The following is a 21,441-nucleotide window of genomic DNA, read 5'->3' as shown; positions in this document are numbered from 1 at the left end:
TTCTCATCTCTCTCCCTTCCTGTTTGTTCCTATCTTCCTTCTCTCTGACTCTCTCTCTATCTCAATCAGAAAAAAAAACAACAAAAAACACAAGCACACACACATTAAAGAAAAGCAAGAATAAAAGTATTTTACAATATACTTGGCAGGAAAGGGTCATATCAAATATAGAAAATAATTTCAAATCCATTTTTTGCCTTTTATATATAACCCTTAAACAATAAAAGCATATTTAAAATGAATTCCTAAATTATTCCTTGTTTGCAAATTCTAAAGATACATGCTGATTTCATATTGTCATAAGTACGTATAAAGTAAAATTTCAAAAGCACACACAGGAAGGATCAGTAGCAACTTCAAGGAGGAGGAGACTGGGTTGGGAATAAGAGACGTGTTTTGCTGTATGTGTCTGTTTAAATAGGAAAAGAAAAGTTGCTAGACAAACAAGATTATCTGTTAAATGTCAATCATTGGTCCTATGTGCCCATTATATAATTTTCTGTACTTTTTTATATGCTTAAAAACATTCAGACATAGAAGGGTTTTTTTTTTAAGTGCCAAGCCTAAAGAATGTATTAGCTTGCTTTAGTGTGTAAAAGTTTTGAACATTTTAATCGTATAGTATGTGAAGTTATCAAAAAGCTGATCCTCTGTTAAGAGACAAGCAGAAAGAGCACTGTGGCAAGCTTCCTTTGTGATGCTGTCTGTGAGTGTAAAAAATTAGTAACAAAATGTTGCCATTAATATATCACTTAAAATGTGTTGATTAACAGCAATAATTGTCAGTAATATGAGTTCAAGTTTAAAAGTAACTGCAAGAAGATAGAAAGTTGATAAATTTTATGTAAAATGTTTATTTTGGCTAACATGACAAATGTATTTATATTGTCCTCATGCCAACTTCATAATTTAGGATGAGTTATCAATGAAACTCTCATAGTTTACCTAGACTCCACCCTCAAGATTGCTAAGTAAGCATTCTAAGACATGAGTAGAGGAACTTGACTTGAAAATACGTGTAGAACATATGTGTAGTAAAAAGTGCTGTTGGTCTGAACTGAAGGACATGCTACTATCTGGTCCAGTAGGCTGAAGGTGAAGGGGACTTAACTATAAAATGTCATCTCTTTAACACCAAATAATCTGGCTCAGGAGTCCTTTCTCAAACCTTTGGGAGTTAAACTGTGCTTTCCTCAGATCTCACTGTGTCTCTTTTTGACCCAAATGCCAAGGAATAGAACAGGGGTCCCCAAACTACGGCCCATGGGCCGCATGCGGCCCCCTGAGGCCATTTATCCGGCCCCCACCGCACTTCCGGAAGGGGCACCTCTTTCATTGGTGGTCAGTGAGAGGAGCATAGTTCCCATTGAAATACTGGTCAGTTTGTTGATTTAAATTTACTTGTTCTTTATTTTAAATATTGTATTTGTTCCCGTTTTGTTTTTTTACTTTAAAATAAGATATGTGCAGTGTGCATAGGGATTTGTTCATAGATTTTTTTTATAGTCCGGCCCTCCAACGGTCTGAGGGACAGTGAACTGGCCCCCTGTGTAAAAAGTTGGGGACCCCTGGAATAGAACAACATGAAAATTCGCCAGACTAGAACAGTGATTTTCAACCTTTTTTTTTTCATGGCACAAACACACACTAGTTACTAAGGTCAGTGCCCCTGACTAAATACAACCATTTTCATCTCATGGCACAAATAAATTAGTTACTAAGGAAGAAGAGGTCAGGGCCCTTTTTTCTTTAGTAATTAGTTTATGATTGTGTGAGAAACAAAGGTTGAAAATCACTGGCCTAGAAGATGCCAGAAAAAACTCTGATGAAAGGATTAGAACAATATTTGTGGGCAGCTCTAGACATTCTGGAGAAAAAAAAATACATTACTGGAGCATTTTAAAAATTATCCTTAACTATAGCAACAACTGACAGAAATTTTCAAGATCTAAGAAAACACAGACTACAAGATCTCTTGAACACTGTAGCCAAAAATAATAAAATAAATAAAATAAATATGGTCACTGACAAACTCTAATGGATAGGTTCCAGAATCAAATGTGGTTACTTTTGAAGTTTCATGTTTTGGGTACAGTTTTTATGATAATCATATGTGTCCTATTACCTCAGTTCTTGAAAAGTAAACTAAATTTTGAGTCCCTAAAGGAGCTACTCCCTCTCCAGAGAAAGAGAAAGAGAAAGAGAGAGAGAGAGAAAGGAGAGAGAGAGAGAGAGAGAATGAGAGCAAATGAGCTCATGTACCTGATTCCAATCAGGAAGAGTATAATAAGAAATTGTCAAGAACAACAGTTTCTTGAAAATTTTAGATAAACAGGAGCAAAAAATTTGATTTTAGACTCTATGTCTGAATGAGAACTTCAAAGAAGATAAAATATTAAAGCAGGCCCTGGCCGGTTGGCTCAGCGGTAGAGCGTTGGCCTGGCGTGCGGGGGACCTGGGTTCGATTTCCGGCCAGGGCACATAGGAGAAGCGCCCATTTGCTTCTCCACCCCCACCCCCTCCCTCCTCTCTGTCTCTCTCTTCCCCTCCCGCAGCCAAGGCTCCATTGGAGCAAAGATGGCCCGGGCGCTGGGGATGGCTCCTTGGCCTCTGCCCCAGGCGCTAGAGTGGCTCTGGTCAGAGCGACGCCCCGGAGGGGCAGAGCATCGCCCCCTGGTGGGCACAGCGTCACCCCTGGTGGGCATGCCAGGTGGATCCCGGTCAGGCGCATGCGGGAGTCTGTCTGTCTGTCTCTCCCCGTTTCCAGCTTCAGAAAAATACAAAAAATAAAAAATAAATCAAATCATTTTTGTCCTCAAATAATTAGAAAATCGGGGCAGATTTATAAACAAATGTGGGGCACCTTACTATTGGCATTTTGTTATTGGAATCCTTATGCATTTTACATTTATATATTGGAGTTCTATATGCTTATGTATTATTGGAATATTTTATTTTTATCTGTTAACCATATTACAAAGCTTCTGCGTGGTTGGGGATATTGGGGATGAGAAAGAAACTAGCAAATAAATTTTCAGAATTGAACAAAAAGTCTTTGGAACTGATTTAATTACTGTACTATTCTGAACAATTTCAGCTCTTTCTGGGGACAGTGGAATGCTGGACATCGGTATTTCTTCTTTGTCTCATCTTCTCCCTACTGCTCTCTGGGCACACACAGATTGTGGGCTCCATGAAGAACAAGACTTCAGAGCACATCTTTGACCACCCAGAGGACACTGCTACTGTGGCAGGCAGTCAGACAGACATGAGCAGAGCAAGAACTATAGGCCAGGCATACAAGGTCACCAGGGCAGAAAGTCCCAGGTGCCTAGCAATGGGCAAAACTGGGAAACCAAAGATCTTGTCCCCCGGGTAACCTTCCCTCCACTAGCATATTGCTGGTCATACGGTTTAGACCCTCTGATTTCATATCGCTGGTCATGTGGTTCGGACCCTCTCTGACCTTTCCTCCCCTGGCATGTTGCTAGTCATGTGGATCAGACCCCTTTAGAGGCAGAATGAACAAGGGGCTGGAGAACAGCCCTTAAGCATGAAGCTCCCAGGATAATAAAGTTCTGACCCATATCAAATACATCTAGGCCTCAGTTGTGCTTTGGCTCCAGGCACAAAAAAGCAGTAAAATCAGAGAAGTGATGTCACGACCTCAGGACCAGCTATATTGACTAATGACCCCTGTCCCAGCACCGTCTAATCAGTCTAATCAGTGGAGACCACAACCCTAAGGACACACCTGGGAAGCTGGTACATCTCCTGAGATCCACCCAGGGGACCTCCCCTAAGCTTTCCACTTTTCTAAGCCCTTAGGATGAAGGACCCAGCGTGCTCTTGCTGAGCCTTTCTCTCCACTTCCTCCCAGGGTGAACTTTCCTCGTCTCTCTCTTTCTCCTAAACTCTAAGGGACCCCAGGCGACTTGCAACCAGGGGAGCAGTGGGTGGTGGCAGCTTGTCCCAGGCTAACCCCTGACCTGTCTCCAAAGTCTCCTTTTCTCTCCCCACTCAGTCCCTTCTGAATGTATCCCTGTTCAACCAATAAATTCTTCCTTTACTTGCTGCACTTTGTCTCTGAATTCTTTCCATTAAGAAGACAAGAATTGAGGTCTCATCATTCCACTAGTAACAGTACAACAGCTGCAAAAATACCCAAATCCTATGAACCTAAATGTGGCTGAAGTTAATACACTGGACAGACATGTATAACACCAGAAAACTACACAGCCATGATCTTCTCAATGCAGTATGAGGAGTGCCTTCCAGCGTAATATCATGCAATGTGGTAGGGGGGAAAATGTACAAGAAATTTTTATAGTTGACTCTGTATATAGAACAATAAAATTTAAATCACTAATATTTTATTATCTGATATGGGTCCATTAGATAGAGCTTTCTGGCAAGAAAAGATAACTGATAACTAGTATATCTAGTGGGTATCAAAGAAACAGTGATTTGTATTGACATAGTAGCCTCATAAAGGTAGGAAGAGAACTGTCCTAATGAAATACAAATTTCCTCCCCATAGGGAACATTCATACCCCTTAATAGTTAATTGTTAAGTACTATGGACAGAAGAACAAAAAGCAAAGGTTTAGGGGCAATGAATGGGGGAACCTTAAGGCCCCTAATGTTTTTTTTTCCTGTGAAGACATAGTTCTTCATACCCTCAGTTCTTCTGTTTCTGGGAACTTGAAATATGTAGGAGAAAAAGCTCTTCCTTTTCCCTTCCAAGCTATATGCAAAGTCCGTATTTGTTTAGCTCTTGGTACAGGAGAGCATCTCCCTGCCTCCACTGGGGAGGAGGTGCTCAGGGGGTAACCCTGGAATTCAGTGCTTGGACTGATTCATCCATTCAGACAGTGGTACAATGTTAATTGTTTAACAGCTGGCTCTCTAGGAGAGAAAATGTTTCCAAAATATGTCATTTACCAATTTCCATGCTGTAAACACTTCCACCAGGGCTGAGAGTAAGCTCCCAACATGATGTCATTGAAAATGGAGTTGGGAAGGTGTGTGAACAACCTCACAGTCCCTATAAAGCTGACTCAAGTGTAATACTGTACCTTCCTGTCTTCCTTCAAGCTGCCTTTCATCAGTAACTTAGGTGGTATGTTAGCTCCAATCTGCTTACCGTGAAGTTTAATTTCTCAATTGGTTTAAAACCTGAGTTGCCAAGAGGAGTACTAATCATTTGTCTCCCTCAAATAATAAAATATATAGAGGTTTAATATATGGACCCTTTCTAATTTACCCTTAGAGCCCTGTGAGCAACGTAGTAACTGAACCCAACTAAACACTTAGCAAATGAAAATGAATATATATATAAATTTGATTTTTGATTGTGTAGGACATTTTCATATATATAATAATATAATGTGCAACACGCATTCAAATAATTGAGGCTCTTTTGTTAAGAATCATTTGGCTGACATTTCCCATTCTAAAGCCCCTGGGAATAAAAATATTAAGTCCTTTTATTATTATTGCCAAATATTTCTGTTATAAACATTGGGATATGTTTTCTTCACAGACATGATAAATGTAGATGAAATGAAATAGATTTCCAAATAGTTAATACTGCAACATTAAGTAAAAAATTATATATGGCATATGTACAATATAAATCAAGAGTGACTATTTATATTGGTTACAGTAGACAAATTATATATGTGGCTATTATAAAAAGTTGATAATAAGCTACTTTGGCAAGGTGTATATAAACATATCACTTAAATATGTTTCTTTTATTGCTTATTTGTAATCATAGTTGCTTAATGAATTTTTAGATATTGACATTTATACTCACAATTATTTTTTCCTGTTATGGTATGTTTGATAAGTACCTAACTTTTTCTTCAGTCATTATGACCATTAGAAAGTCATCTTACTTTCTTTGTAGCTTAATATGATGAGTGAAATATTATGGAAAGAAAAATTCAACTTTTTTTTCATATAATAGTTCCACCCTTCACCCTTACAAAATTAAAAAAAAAAAGTGCTTTAAAAAGTGAACAGAAAACGGAGCCCAAACCCACAAATATATTTCTTTAAATTAATTACATAATTTAACTTGTCTGACTGGTTGACTTCTTCCTCCATGATGTCCAGTGCTAGTATAATTGCAGATTTTTAGTCAGCAGAAATTAAAGTACAATAAAGCTCTGTCATAATGTATCAAGTAGGGTCCAAGAGATTAATCTGTGGAAAAAGTGGTAATAATATTTTAAGGATAATGAACTAAACTAGACAAGTGTAACCAGCTAGCTGGTTTGGAAGTCTATGAGTCTGACTGTGTTATCCAAGTCAATCAAGTCCCAACTAAAATTTAGCTCCACCTGGTGGCAGCTTTCTACAATGTCTTAAATACAGAAGGGGAAAAGCCTGAGTCCCGAGACTAACTGGGATTTCCTAGATAATGACGGTACTGTAATTTGGAAATTTCCCGGTTAGTTGGCACCTGTCTGATCACCTCTCTCTATCCAGGAAGTTAGAAAGAATGACTACCAAACATATGAAGACTTTCCTCAACTTGCCTGGCTCCCCATGAGGGGCCTCACACATCCCTCCATATCCAGCCTCTTGATTTGAGCACTTTCTTTAAAAGTGCAGGTTAGGTTGAGGATGAAAACCAATCTTCCAAATTCACTAGCATCCAGATTGCATTAGCAAGGGGCATGTTTTTGTTGTATTATGTTTGATACTATGGCATTCTAATGGACAACTCCATACATCACATCCCGGAGTTTGTAGATTATAAATTAAATAGATAAATATTAGGGGGGGAAAATGAAGCATCATACTGTATCCTCAAATACTACTAAACTACTATGTCTCCTCCTTCCTATCCTTTTTATAAAAGCTTCTATATATGTCTGTACTAAATAGATCTACCTCCTCCCATAATTTTTACACACTAAATTACGAAGTATCATAAAATCTGTTTTTTGAAAAAATCAATTATTGACTTGAAGAAAACCCATCCATTGAACTTCCTGTCAACCTGATAAATTTCCATCCCTTTGATTATTTGTACAAGTAAATTTTATAGACTTAATGTGAATAAGCTAATATATACACTCACAGAAACTGAGCATTTATGTTATTAAGTATGACTTTATTGAGCAGTCATTATTACCACAGGCCAGAGTTAACATAAACAATAAATAAGCAAAGTTATGAGGGAAGGCTGGTACATCAATGAAAATTAAAGCGAAATATGAACAATGAGAAGCATAGTCCTTTTGCCTTGTGAAGTTTCTGAAATTTTCTGTTTCTCTGCCAACTTCTTGTCTACACTCAGACTCCACTGATGGCTCATACATCTTGTTTTTTTTTATCCCAACATTTTTCTTTCTTTTACTGGCATTGGATCTGCAACACCTGTGCCCTCATCATCTTCATTGTCAAAGCTCAAAAAGGGAATGGAAAAGTTCACAAATAAAGACAGAAATATAACCCATGAATATAAATATTGCTCAACTTTATTTAAACCTTTTTCAATGAGAGTAATACAAAAGTGAGAACATTTATAATATAGGCTTGGCAACCATGTAACCCAAAGGGGGCATTTTATTTTGAGACTTTGGTAGCCAGTGTTTTAAAAGGAATATAAATAGGTTGCTTGGTCTCAGTACAAGTAGCTTAACTCCTTATGCACAGGCTGCTCAATGCATTTATTTATGTTACCCACCTGGGGCAGTAGGAAGTCTTTGTGTAGGAACATATGGTATAAAAATTTTGGTGGGTAATTTTAAATTCATCAAAATGAAAAATAAACATACCATTTGGCCCTCAGTTCTACCACTAGGATTTCACCCTATCTGTGTATATATGTATGTATTTAAATATCTAAGGTTCACACATGTTCACTAAAGTACCATTGGATATATATGTATGTGCATGTAAATATATTTATACTCTCATTATCTACATGAGAATGCTAATTTAAGTATCTTTTGTTTAAACACTGTAAGAATAAAAGAATAAGAAAAAAAACAAATTCTCACAAACTGAAAAAGAAGTACAAAACAAAATGTTCATCAACATCAACAGAGCATGGATGGATACACAGTGCAGCTCTTGAATAAACTCAGATGGAAAGGTCGGCATGTACCGATATGATGACACAGGGAGATTAAGATATTGTAGTTTTAAGCAGTGGCAAAAATACAGAACAGTGTACACACTGGGATAAAGGTTATTATGAAAATCCTTTATGAAGATTCTAAGTTGGAGACTAATATATCATTTTTCCAAAATTCTAACACAGTAAGTTTCACCTCCACCTTGAAAGACGCTCACTAGTTTATTAAGCACTAGATCAGGTAATTAGCTTGCATTTAAAGTCATGTTGTATACGTAAAATGAAAATAATAATGCAAATGTGCACATCTATAATAATAAAATCACACTCAATTTAAAGTGTTGCTTGTATTATAAAATATTGGGGAGAGCAGGTGTTACTGAGACTAGCTTTAGAGACAGAATATTTATGTCCCATTTTTGAGCATATGGCTAATGAATAGATTGCATATTTAAACCTAGGTCCCAATATTCCTTGTTATGCTGCATTTGTGTACACAACTAAATGTCTAAGTCAAACAACTATGTTGTAAATCTTGAAAATAATTTATTTTTCAAAAAAAATAAGGGTGTGTGTGTGTGTGTGTGTGAACCTTCCTAAAATTTTTTCATAGTAAACTTGATCCTATTAGATGCACTGTTCCATATTTTTTCTGTTGCTTAAAAACATAGCTTCTTGTGGGCTCTGGTCAGGCAGCTCAGTTGGTTAGAGCGTTATCTGATATACCAAGGTGAAGGGTTCGATCCCCTGTCAGTGCACATGCAACAATCAACCACTGAATGCATAAATAAGTGGAACAACAAATTGATGGTTTTTTTCTCTCTCTGTCTCTGTTCCTCTCTCTCTAAAATCAATAAATAAACATACAGCTTCTTGATTTTTCTATGTCAATCATGCAGTACATGCAGACTTCTCCACATCAACTTTTTAAGAGAATGCTCTGTATATAAAACCTTCCATAAAATGGTAGGATAAACTATATGACTGATAATGTTTTAGGATTTTGGAATATAAAATAAATATACTTGGAATGTAAAGAAATACATACTTTTTGGTATGTCTTTTTGTATTTAAATTTTTACCATGTGTATGTGCCTATATAAAAAAATATCACAATATACATTCTTAAAGAAACAAAGGAAATATATAAATAGGACCAATAGGCTCTAGATTTAGGAAGGGGTATTAAGAACATTGATTGCCATTTCTTTGACCTAGGTTTAGGGTGAATATACTTCTATAAATAATTACAAATCAAATGTACTACTCTACAGATAAAAAAATCAACATCAGCATAGTCCTTTAATGTCACCAAGTCAGGATGTTCTCTCTCCAGACTTATAAACAGAGCCATATCATGTTACAATTTTCACATGTAGGTGCTTCTCATGGTTGCCTAACTGCTCAGACCACCTTTAATCTCACCTTACTTTATCCTTTATGTCACAGCCAGGGGACCTTCCTAAGGTAAAAAAAGTCCTTAGCTTGAACCTCTTCAGGGACCATCCCCAGTGTCTAGATAAATTCTAAACATTTATGCAAGATTGTGAATTGTCCCTTACAAATTCTCCTTCCTCCATCAGCAAAAGAACACATGAAAGTTTACTGGACACATGATTATCCTCTCTTCAACGCCTACATTTTCTAGGCTCCTGTGCACCTAGTGGATGTGACATATAATGTAGTCCAAGACAATGGAAGGTAGTACATACCCTTAACGGGACGAGTTTTGTGAGCTGCTGCACTTTTCTTTCTGCTGGTTGGAACGTTAACCCTGTGGCTGGACCAGAACATGGAAGATGCACACTGAACATACATTATACTTCCTCCTTTATATGAGAAAAAAATGAAGACTTCTAACTCATTTAAACTCCTGGTCTTTTAAGAGCCAGTCCATCAGTTAAACCTAATCCAAATGAAAATACCCTCCGTGATCTGGTCTCTGCTTAATTTTCTAACTTTATCTTTTATCACTCCTACAGTTGCACTGTGCACCGCAACTATAAGCACTTCCCAGAGCATGTCCTTTCTTACTTCTACACAGCAAGAGAGACTGGTCTCCATGTCTGAAATGGTCTACTCCCACCTCTATTCAACCTCTGTTCCTTTACATGGAAACTAGACAATGGACTCTTTAGGAGAAGACAAAATTAGACATAATATATTATTTGACCCATAACTGTTGCTCCAGAAAAGTTCAGAAAAATTCTAAAGCTAAAATAAAGTCTTAACCTATCTCCCACCCCTACTAGTCTAGGAGGGGAAAACCAGGGAGAAAGAATTTAGAAGAAATATAATGGAGAGAAAAGGTAAATCTCAAATACAATTATAAATATCTTCAGAGGTAGAGAGAAAATACTGCATCCACTAAAAAGAAATATCGTTCTATAAAATATGTAATAAAAATAAAACAGGGCTCTCATATATTAAACATTTTATTACCATACTTAAAACTCCAGTAAAAGGGTTGGGAGATAAAATTCCAAAAAGTTTAACAAAATGACTGAAATGGAAAATAGAAAAGGAAAAGATAAAACACTGTAAGATCAACTGGGAATATCCTAAAATCAACTTCTAGGTATTAACAGGAAGATAAAAGAAAGGAATGAGTAGGGAGAATTATCAAACATACTATGAGAACACATTCAAAACAGTAAATATATATAGCATATACACAGTATATGCTTACTGAAGTATGCATATATTCAATCTTTATATCACTTTTACCAATCATAATTTCTGATCACATACAACCTGTCAGAACATATGCTAGGCACTGGAGAGAGAAAAAATAAAATAATGTTTTTGCTCTCCCTGATCTCATTCTTTTGAAGAGGAGAGACATTTAAAAATTATAATTACAATATAATGACCAAGTACGTATAACAATAAGTTTATAAGAGCTCTGTAGGAAAGTGCAGGAGGGATGCTTGACCCATCCTAGAGTCAGTTCGGAATTTCCCAGCATAATAATTACGTGTTACATTTATGATTTAATACTGTACCTTTCCTTATGTTTTATTTTCTTTTAAATCATTTCCCATAAAATTCACTTTACTGTTTAGTGCTAAAAAAATCTATAATCTATGTAGTCCAAATGTCACTTAACAAAATCAAATAATCCCACTGATTTTTAAAAAAATTTATTGAAGTATTAACATATGTACAGACAAATACAAAAATCCTGAGTCCAGCTCAATGGGCTCTCTCCAGGTGAACGTACGTACCCATGGGGACCAACATATAGTTAAGGAATCTGAATATAATCAGCATCCCAAAGATCCTTTGTGCCCCATCTGGTCCATTCTCTCGCCCAAGTGAAATCACTTTCCTGATTTACAACAGCATGAAATAGTTTTGTTTATCCTTGAACTTCATAAATATAGAATCTTATCCCATATGCACTCTTGTGTCTAGCTTCTTTGGCTAAATATGAGGATGTAAGTTATTTCCCCATTGTTAAATACAGAGTTTTATTTTAAATTACTTTTTAAAGAATTTTTGATTTGTTGAACTTTTATAAAAATAGTACAGAGAATGACCATATATACCTCACACTCAGTTTTACCTGTTGTTAGAATCTTAAATTTGTACGGCACATTAGTTACAATTAATGGACCATTACTATTGATTAAAGCTTGTATTTTCTTGAGATTTCCAGAGTCTTCTCTACTCTCTTTTTTCTGTTCTACAGTCCCATTTAAGACACCACATTACATTTAAGCATCGTGTTTCCTGAGGTTTTCCTGGTTGTTACAATATCTCAGATTTTTCTTGTTTCTCATAGCTTTGGCAGTTTTGAGGATTACTGGTCAGGTATTTTGTAAAATGTCAACTAAGCGGGATCTGGTTGATGTTTTCCTCCTGGTTAGACTAAGGAAATGTATTTTGGGGAAGAAGGCAGTGGATGGAGGTGAAGTGCCATTGTTATCACGTCACATACAGGGTATTTACTCTCAGTATGACTTATCCCTGGTGATGTGAGGCTGAATCACTTGACTTCAGGTAGAGTTTGTCATGTTTCTCCACTGCAAAATTACCCCCTTTTTTTCTCCCTCTCCTATCCTACTCTTTAGAAGAAAATAATATATAGTAGAAAATAACAAGCTTATGACTTCAAACCCCATTATCTTAACTACTCTACTACACAGAAATCTATACAAAAGGACATTTATCACAGATCTAATTTATGATATCCATGTAGATATCCAGAAAAGGCAGACACTGTTGTAAACATGTTTTTTTCGCACAGAATCTTCTAAATTGACTCAAAACACAGAGTGGGCAAAAGTAGGTTTATAGTTATTTGTATGTAAAAATATATAATACAAGAAGAAACTGGGCTTTGTGTACTCACAATTGTAAGCCTACTTTCGTCCATGCTGTAGTACGTTAACTTAATCTTTGTATCAGTGTGCGTCTATAGAAATAGTCTTAGACTGGGTCTATACCAAGTCTCAAGAATTTCCTGTAAAATATTTTATTAATCTAACAACCCAGAAAATAACACAGTTTATTTTATTATATTTATTACATTATACAGCATAATTTTATATATATTGTAAATGATATAATCTACCCTCAATTTTAAACGCCACTCAATAATTGAAACTATGGTACTTCTCAAATGGCCAGAGGCTGGACTTACATCTCTTCACTTTATGCTTAAACCCAGTTTTCATCCTTATTTTTGAATTAAAGTAAAAATAAAATGCTGGATAACTCCTAACTTCTGTATAGTCAGTAGTACTAGAAATGTCAGTGATTGTCAGAAACAAATTCTGGCATCTTTATTCATCCCTGAGGCAATATGACTCTTGATCTTCACGCTAATTTTGAATCATGGGGGCATCCCTGTTATAAAACATAAATATGAATACTCAATTTAAATTGTCAGGAAATGTATTGAAATCTTCCCAGAAAAATTCACTATCAAGTTCCATTATTAAAACTGATATTCATACTAAGCTTCAAAAAAGTAGGCGAAAACTATATTGAGATGGAGCTAAAATGTTCTCCAAACAGTTTGTTTACTGCATGACTTAAATTAGGTCTTCTACAGGTAGTCCACACTGCCTTGAAAGAGCTATTTGCTAAGAAATTTTGGAATTTGTGAGCCTATTGTTAAACATAGTCATTATTAAAAATTAAATTACATAAACTTAAAATTAATCATATTAAAAACTAAATGTAATAAATATTCAAAACTCATCACTTCCTAATATTTTACAATTATGTATGTTCTTGAGGTCATTTGTAACTATTATGTATGGTAGAAATTCTACATATAGTGTGCTGCTTAATGCATCCCTGCCCAATTCCATATCCAGTGACATCAGGTTGGTAGCTTGAAATAAATCATGGTGGGAGCATTTATACCATGAATATAAGCAAATTCTACAGACCAGTGTTCTGCCCTCCCCTTCTTAGAGAGCTGGTTGTTAAACATTAATGAGCACAGCACTGGACAACCTCATATTTAACTCTCCTCCTTGCCTATTCTAACTCCTCTCCCCAAACAAAATTTTTAGTGTTGGTTCTTCTTTTCTTAAAAAAAAATTATTGGGATGACAGTGTTGGTTCATTTAAAAATACTTGTTTTGGGGAAACTTTCAACTTTGTACATAACACTGATTCATTTAAACATAACATAGATTTATATTCCTTTGATAGGAAAATAGAAAAACAATGTCACTCCAATCAACCATCTCTCAGGAAGAAAGCTTCTAAATAGATATAAAAATTCTGAAGCTTCTGTGTGAGTCTGACACACTCAGAATGTAGAGATATAAAGCTTGTATGCAAAAAATGCAAAGCAGAAGATGCTGGTGGGAGACAGAAATGCGTTTGACCCAAATTTTACCACTTGCTACACTAGGAAATTACTTAATCTAAGGTTGAAATCCTTGTTTATTAAAAAAAAAATTGGTAAAGCTCTATGTTATATTTTGAAGAGTAAAGTGAGATGAAAAGTGTTAAGTTACAATAGATGTTCAGTAAATATTAGCTGTTTTTTATAGTGCACACCTAGGTTCAGGTTTGGCAATGTATCCCCACTGCAAAAATACAAAACACCTAATAAGTACAAAGTAGTTCTGCATTTTCTAAACTCTCCCTGTAAAGTTACCTTGATTATTAGCATGACAAAGCTCAGAGAAGTTCTGCATATAAGAAACCTAAATAGGCCCTGGCCGGTTGGCTCAGTGGTAGAGCGTCGGCCTGGTGTGTAGAGGTCCCGGGTTCGATTCCCGGCCAGGGCACACAAGAGAAGCACCCATCTGCTTCTCCACCCCTCCCCCTCTCCTTCCTCTCTGTCTCTCTCTTCCCCTCCCGCAGCCGAGGCTCCATTGGAGCGAAGATGGCCCGGGCACTGGGGATGGCTCCTTGGCCTCTGCCCCAGGCGCTAGAGTGGCTCTGGTTGTGGCAGAGCGATGCCCCGGAGGGGCAGAGCATCGCCCCCTGGTGGGCGTGCCGGGTGGATCCCGGTCAGGCGCATGCGGGAGTCTGTCTCTCCCCGTTTCTAGCTTCAGAAAAATACAAAAAAAAAAAAAAAAAAGAAAAAAAAAAAAAGAAACCTAAATAAACATATTTAGCAGTGTTCCTAAAACTTCTTATACATTGCTTGATTTTCCAATTTCAGTGCATTGCTAACTCATTCCTTTCCAAAGTGCTGTGTCTACTAATGCAATAAGAACTCTCACTTCTATTTCTGTAATTACATTTTGACTAAATGTACATGTATTACAGTTTCATTTCTCTGATAGCCTCTAAATCAAGATCTCAAAATCTCTCCCGAACAAATAAACAAAATTATGTAATCTGGTAATTTTCTTATGTTAACTATAAATAGTAGTTGTTTGTAGAATCCTTTAGGAAATGTTGTTAAAGTGAGGCATGACACTTAGATACTTTCACAAAGGCCATAAACATATTCTATGCTATACAGAATTTAAAAGGTTTATATGCTTTTAAAGAGGGTTCAGAGGTCAGCCAAAAACAATTATAGATTTTTTTTAAAATTGTACTGATGAATAACTCTTTTAGAGACTGGAATTATTAAAGAAGTAACCAAAAGGGAGACATTATAATGGACTTCAATTAGTTAAGGCTTAGCATTCAAAGGAACTGATCAAATACAGTCAGTCTATCAAGCCACCGACCAAACATAAGTGATTAATCATATTGAAGTATAATGCACAGGAAAATTTACTGGCAGCAACTGATACTTATCATTCAAATATAAAGTGGCCTTGTTTATGAAATCTCTTCATTTTTAAACTCTTTTCAAAAACTTAGCCAATTTTATCTAGAATATTTTAATTGTCATCTATTTGAAAGTAAGAGGGATTACTAGACGCCATCATAAAGCTCTCTTCTAGCCTACAAATATATATCATTAAAATCCAAGACACACATTAGACAACAATTAAACTGTGGAGCGCAACTTGTCAACGTAGTAAATATATATTTCCTTAAAATTATCATCCTCTACATGTTCTGTCATGATCTTAATATAATCCATTCCTAACCTTAAATTCCTTTTGAAGTTCTTATAATCATTTATAATTCACTTTAGTATTTAAGAAATCACTTAATATAAATTTTATTACTGTTATTGTCATTCTATAAAATTTTCAGTATGGAACATCTCTTACATGGCAGCCTCAGGTGTCTAGAACTGTATCCACCTATAAGAATCATTGCCTTTTCTCACCACATGTTATATCTGCAACCCACTTTCCCTGAAAACAAAGCCAAACAACATGCAATGCCTGCTTCTTATACCTACAATTCTATTGTCATGCTTCTCTTGCTTTTCCCACTGCTAATTCAGTTTTCTCATCTGTAAAATTGCTAGATGTGCATTTATTGCACTTTTATTCCTTTGCTAACCCCTATCAGAATTACAATAACGGGCCGACTATTGACACAGCCTCTGGGCAGCAGTCTCATACCCACTCTTGCCCTTGTAGTCAATCTGACATCGCCAAGGTTCTGTTTTAAAGCAGAGTTGTTAGCACATCACCATCCAACTCGGGAACATTTAGTTCTCTTCTAATGATTACTAAACAATCTGTGCATCTCACCCTCTATCACCCCTGCAGAGTTTCTCACTCTTCTACTCTACTCACCCCAAGTTTCAGCCAGCTGTCTGAGCTTTCTTGACTTCTGACTTTGCTAGTAATGTTCCCTTCACTGGAATGTCCCCTTGCCTGCTAAATCCTACAACTTTTCCAAGACTATGCATTCATTCTTTGATTCATTTAAAAAAGATGGACACTTATGAATAAGATGTTGGTTTAACCTTATGAAGTTCCAGTATAAAGGGAACAGCAGAAAATAAACAAATACTCATAAATAAAATTGGCTTCAATTTTGAGAGTTGTGACGACAAATACATTATAATATTTTTAAAATCTATAAAACATATGACTGAAAGTTTTTTTTTTTGACAAAAAAAAAAAACACAAAACTGTCTCTCAAAACCAGAAAGATCCAGTGGTCATTTTTCTTCCTGTCTCTAAATCTCATGCTTTTTCATATTTTAATAATATTTGTATAATATTTATCACAACTGGTCTGCATTATATATTTTTTCAATCTGAAGTTATCTTTCTATTTTGGAGATTTTGAATAATGCCTGAACATGCATTCATCTCAGATGATAAGTTTAAATAAATCATGGCCTCCACACAGGGCAATAAGACATAAAAGGAGCCTGACCAGGTGGTGGCGTAGTGGATAGAGCACTGGACTGGGACGCAGAGGACCCAAGTTCAAGACCCTGAGGTCGCCAGCTTGAGCGTGGGCTCATCTGGTTTGAGCAAAAGTTCACCAGCTTGGACCCAAGGTCGCTGGCTTGAGCAAGGGCTTACTCAGATGGCTGAAGGCCCATGGTCAAGGCACATATGAGAAAGCAATCAATGAACAACTAAGGTCTTGCAACGAAAAACTGATGATTGATGCTTCTCATCTCTCTCTGTTCCTGTCTGTCTGTCCCTATCTATCCCTCTCTCTGACTCTCTCTCTGTTCCTGTTTAAAAAAAAAAAGACATAAAAGGAAAGACTTGCTAGGTTGTTTTCAGAAAAACAGCACCACCACCACCAACAACAAAAAAACGCTGTCTTGAGAAAAGGTAACCACAAGATTACATAGTATGTCTTTCTTCTTCTGGTCATTGATAGTCAAGATGTAATGCATGGGAGTAACTGCAGATAATCAGTCTCCAGAGTGAGTGCGCTTAATACCAAAAGCAAGAATGACAAAATGGAGCAATGAAAGCATCTTGGCTCTTGATGACCTCACTGCACTGCTGGCCTGCCCAACTCTGCAGTACCCATAGACATACTCATCCCTAAACCTTTTATTAAGTGACCTTAAGTTTTTCCTTTATAATCTAGTAATTTGCAGCAAATACTTATATATCATATTACTAGATTATAAACATTCTTAATATGGGAAATATCTTTTTCATCTCCATAGATTCTATATTATCTGGCTTGACTTTTCTTCATAATAATTGATAAAAAATGGCTGGAAAAATTAAAGTTGCATTTCAACTAAATTCCTTATCTGTTATACTTTCTCTGCCTATGTATATGTGTGTGTGTGTGTGTGTGTGTGTGTGTGTGTGTGTGTGCATGCACGCACATACATGTGTATATGTGCACATATTCAAGCTTTTAAGCATTACAGAGTACTGGGCTTAAAGTTTCAGCTTAACTAGAATAGCATTTCTATAATGCTACCATACACAGGTCGAACACTTATGATGACATAGAAAGACACAGAGGCAAGTATATATTCACTTCCATTAATCTTTCCTTTAGCAAATAAAGGATTCAAGTCTTGTCTCCATAACAGGCTATAAACACAGCCAACAAATTTGCAATTTTAAAGAGAATATAAAAGGTGTTGGTGTCATAGAAGTTGAAAATATCCAACACTCTTCAGAGATGACAAGGCACACAAATGTTGTCCAGGCACGTAGTCAGAAGAGAGACACAGGGATAAATAAATACTTGGGTTTAGTTAACAGCTGGCTTTAGATGCATAGTTTGTTGAGATGAATCTTTTAACCATAAATGAAAGTCAGGTATGAAGCCTTTCTATCAAAGGTCTTATTTCAAGTTATTTAAATTCCCATATGGTTTATGAACTCACAATATAAACCAACTGATGTATATAAACTAGCAAGAATATTTCACTATACGAAATACCTTCAATGACAATGTTCTATCTGAGAAATACATGCAACATCCATTACTTAAAGAAAGAAACTGAAATGCCTTTCCAAATGCCAGGCCAAATGAAGAATATGACCATGCATCATAAAAAACGAGGCAGGCCTAGTCTCAGCTTTAAAGTTTATGAAATATTTTGACCCAAGAGGCTACAGTAAATGAAAATATGTAATTCAATTTTCTGCTGACTCAGGTGTAAATGCAATGGCTACCTCTTAAATATTCAGGCAAACACAGTTTGTACTCCCATTTACACTCACCGGTGCTATCTATTGGCCCTATACATCTTTAATCCCACCAGGCTCCTTTATTATAAATATGAACAAAATTAAACATTGTCTGTTATAATATGTATTTGACATTGTCCAAGCTTCTTGTTCTTAACATACTTAGGCATTTCCTTTGGCATTTTCTCCTCAGAAACCCTGCTGATCAGAAAGATCAGCACTTTCTAGGGGAATGACATTCCATATACTGGAGTCAAATAAAAATAATAGTCAGTATTTATTGACGGCTTAGCCTGTGTCTGGAATTGAAACATAGGTGAAGGTTTAATGCAGTAGGAAACAAAGTAGTAAGTACCTTATGTATATTATTTCAATGAATCATCATTAGAAGTAAGTTATTATCATTCCTATTCTCCAAAAGTAGAAACTGAAGATTAGAGAAGTAAATGGTCCAAGTACTCACACAGCTAGTAATACAATGTACAGCCTGACCAGGAGGTGGTGCAGTGCATAGATCGTCAGCCTTGGATGAAGAAGATTTAGGTTTGAAACCCCGAGGTCACCAGCTTGAATGTGGGCTCATCTGGCTTGAGTGTGGAATCATTAACATGACCCCATGATCTCTGGCTTGAGCCCAAAGGTTGCTGGCTTAAAGCCCAAGGTTGCAGGCTTGAGCTAGGGGTCATTGGCTTGGCTGGAGCCCCCTGTTCAAGGCATATATAAAAAAGCAATCAACGAACAACTACAGTGCTGCAATGAAGACATGATGCTTCTCATTTCTCTCCCTTTCTACCTGTCTGTTCCTCTCTCTGCTTCTGTTTGTCTGTCTCTCTCTTGCTAAAAAAAAAAAAGAATGTACAAGTCTGGAATCTAGGTCTCTGAGTTCTAACCAAGGATTTCTATGGCCTCAGATAAAATGATTTAGCCCCAAGGCTACCTCCTCCCACCTCCACCACTTCATATAGGTTTACTGAAGCCCTACTTGGAAAAAGAGAGCATCTTCTGAGCTTATAGTGAGGGTTCACTGGTCCATTTTAAACTTTGGGAACATATTCTGTAATATTCATCATGTTCTTAATATAAAACAGTACTTTAATATTAAAAAGAGATAAATCACTACCAGCATACTTTACAATTCACTTTATCAAAAATTTGTAGCATTGTGACTAAAACAAAAGAACAAATGAATCTTTTTTCTTAAACCATGTTCCCACTTTCTAACACTACTCAGTCTGAACTACCTGAGCTCACAGTACAATCGCATTGAGAAAAGAAACTCTGGAAGGTCTGGAGTTGGGCAGGCTCTTTTCTAATGCCTTAAATTTACTACTAATAAGCTAAAGAAGCCAAAACAGTTTTACAACTAATATATGGATCTAATGGGTTTTTAAATGTTTTTGGTTCCCTTTTACCTATAGGTCTCTTGTTGCTTTTAACAATTTCATTATCAACAAACTTATATTAAAATTCTTATTCTGTTTAAAAAATCAAATAACATATCACTATTTGAAGAGTGTGTTTATCTCTGGAATCAATTTAACTCTAATTACAAAAATTCAAGAAGCCAGTTATTTATTCACGTCACAAATTTTTATTAATGACCCATTATAGGCTGAAAATGATGGCAGGTATTGAAAAATCAACAATGAAGACCCAGTTAGAGACCTCAATATCTTGGATAAACAGATGTGAACACAAAAGTCACAGAGCAATAAACTATAGAGGTGAGGGTTTAATGCAGTGGGAAACGTAGAAAAGGAAAGTTTTAGTGTGCCTAGAGCCTGAGAACATTATACTAAGTGAAATAAGTAAACAGAAACAGCTAAGAACTATACAATTTCACACATAGATGGGATACAAAACTGAGACTCATATAAATAGATAAAAGAGAAGTGGCTACCCAGAGGGAGGGAATGAGAGGGGAGGACAGTAAAGAGGGACAAATATACGGTGACGGAAAATGATCTTTGGGTGATGGGCACACAACGCAATCAGCAGTTCAAATGCCATAAAGATGTTCACCTGAAACCTATGTACTCTTATTGAGCATTGTCACCCCATTAAATGTGATTTCTAAATAATGAAAAGAAAAAGAACAGATGATACTCACTGATCCAGACAATGAGTAGTCAGTTTCTTGGAGTTCTTGCCAGAGGGTCACAACCTGGACAGAGGGGCCAGTGCTCAAGGACAGAGAGACTTGTTAGAACTCAGCAAGCCTGTGAAGTAGCAATAGTTCAATGTGGCTGCAGAACGAAGTGCAAAGATGCAGAGTGTAGGAAATGAGCTTGGACAGGTGGCTAATTAAGGGTTTATAGGTAACCCAAGGGAGCTTATAATTTTTTCTATAGATCAATGACTTTCAAGCTGCATTCTGTTCTGCTCTGCAGAAACACTGAGGTACTTTAGGTCATCCAGCAAGCCATAATGGGGATAACTATCTGAGATCATGGCTCTCTTACGTCCCTGTCCAACACATTGAATTTCACATCTAATCGACTCCATGTAATTAAGATATTACATAAAATATCATTGAAAGATGATTTTGCATACTGAAAACAGGTCTGAAAACCAGGGTTATAGGAAATAGGCTACCTTTGAAGAATTTTTAACAGGGAAATGACGGGTCCAGATTTGGAGATCAAAAGGATGACTTGGTGGCTGACAGGTCTGAGACTGTTGAGTCAAGATGCTGTCCCAATTGTCCAGGTGAGAAACTGACAACTACCCGAAGGAACTAAGGAATAAACAAACAGTGGAGATGTTTGGGAGGTAGAAGAAACAGGACTGACTCAGTGATTACTTAGGAAAGAAAAGTTAAGAAGCTAAGAAAGACATTGGCATTTCTGATTGGAGTACATGGGGAGACAA

At 36.4% G+C, this 21,441-nt stretch overlaps 1 protein-coding gene across 2 annotated transcripts in view; it reads right to left on the bottom strand.

Moving 5' to 3' along the window:
• PRR16 (proline rich 16) overlaps window positions 1–21,441 on the bottom strand; it is a 322,940-nt gene that overhangs the window by 124,607 nt on the left and 176,892 nt on the right. Inside the window, exon 1 of one of the 2 annotated variants that reach the window (XM_066382084.1) lies at window positions 19,034–19,120. The exons of the other annotated variant lie outside the window; for it this stretch is intronic. The gene's annotated coding sequence lies outside the window, so the exon portion shown is untranslated. Of the gene's footprint in view, window positions 1–19,033; window positions 19,121–21,441 lie in introns of those variants that run through there. 2 annotated transcript variants of the gene reach the window in all.

The sequence above is a fragment of the Saccopteryx leptura genome, chromosome 4 (genome assembly GCF_036850995.1).
Source record: "Saccopteryx leptura isolate mSacLep1 chromosome 4, mSacLep1_pri_phased_curated, whole genome shotgun sequence".
In the NCBI taxonomy this organism is placed as follows: Eukaryota; Metazoa; Chordata; class Mammalia; order Chiroptera; family Emballonuridae; genus Saccopteryx; species Saccopteryx leptura.
Note: the sequence above shows the minus strand (reverse complement) of the source record. Positions and strands in the feature narration are given on the sequence as shown.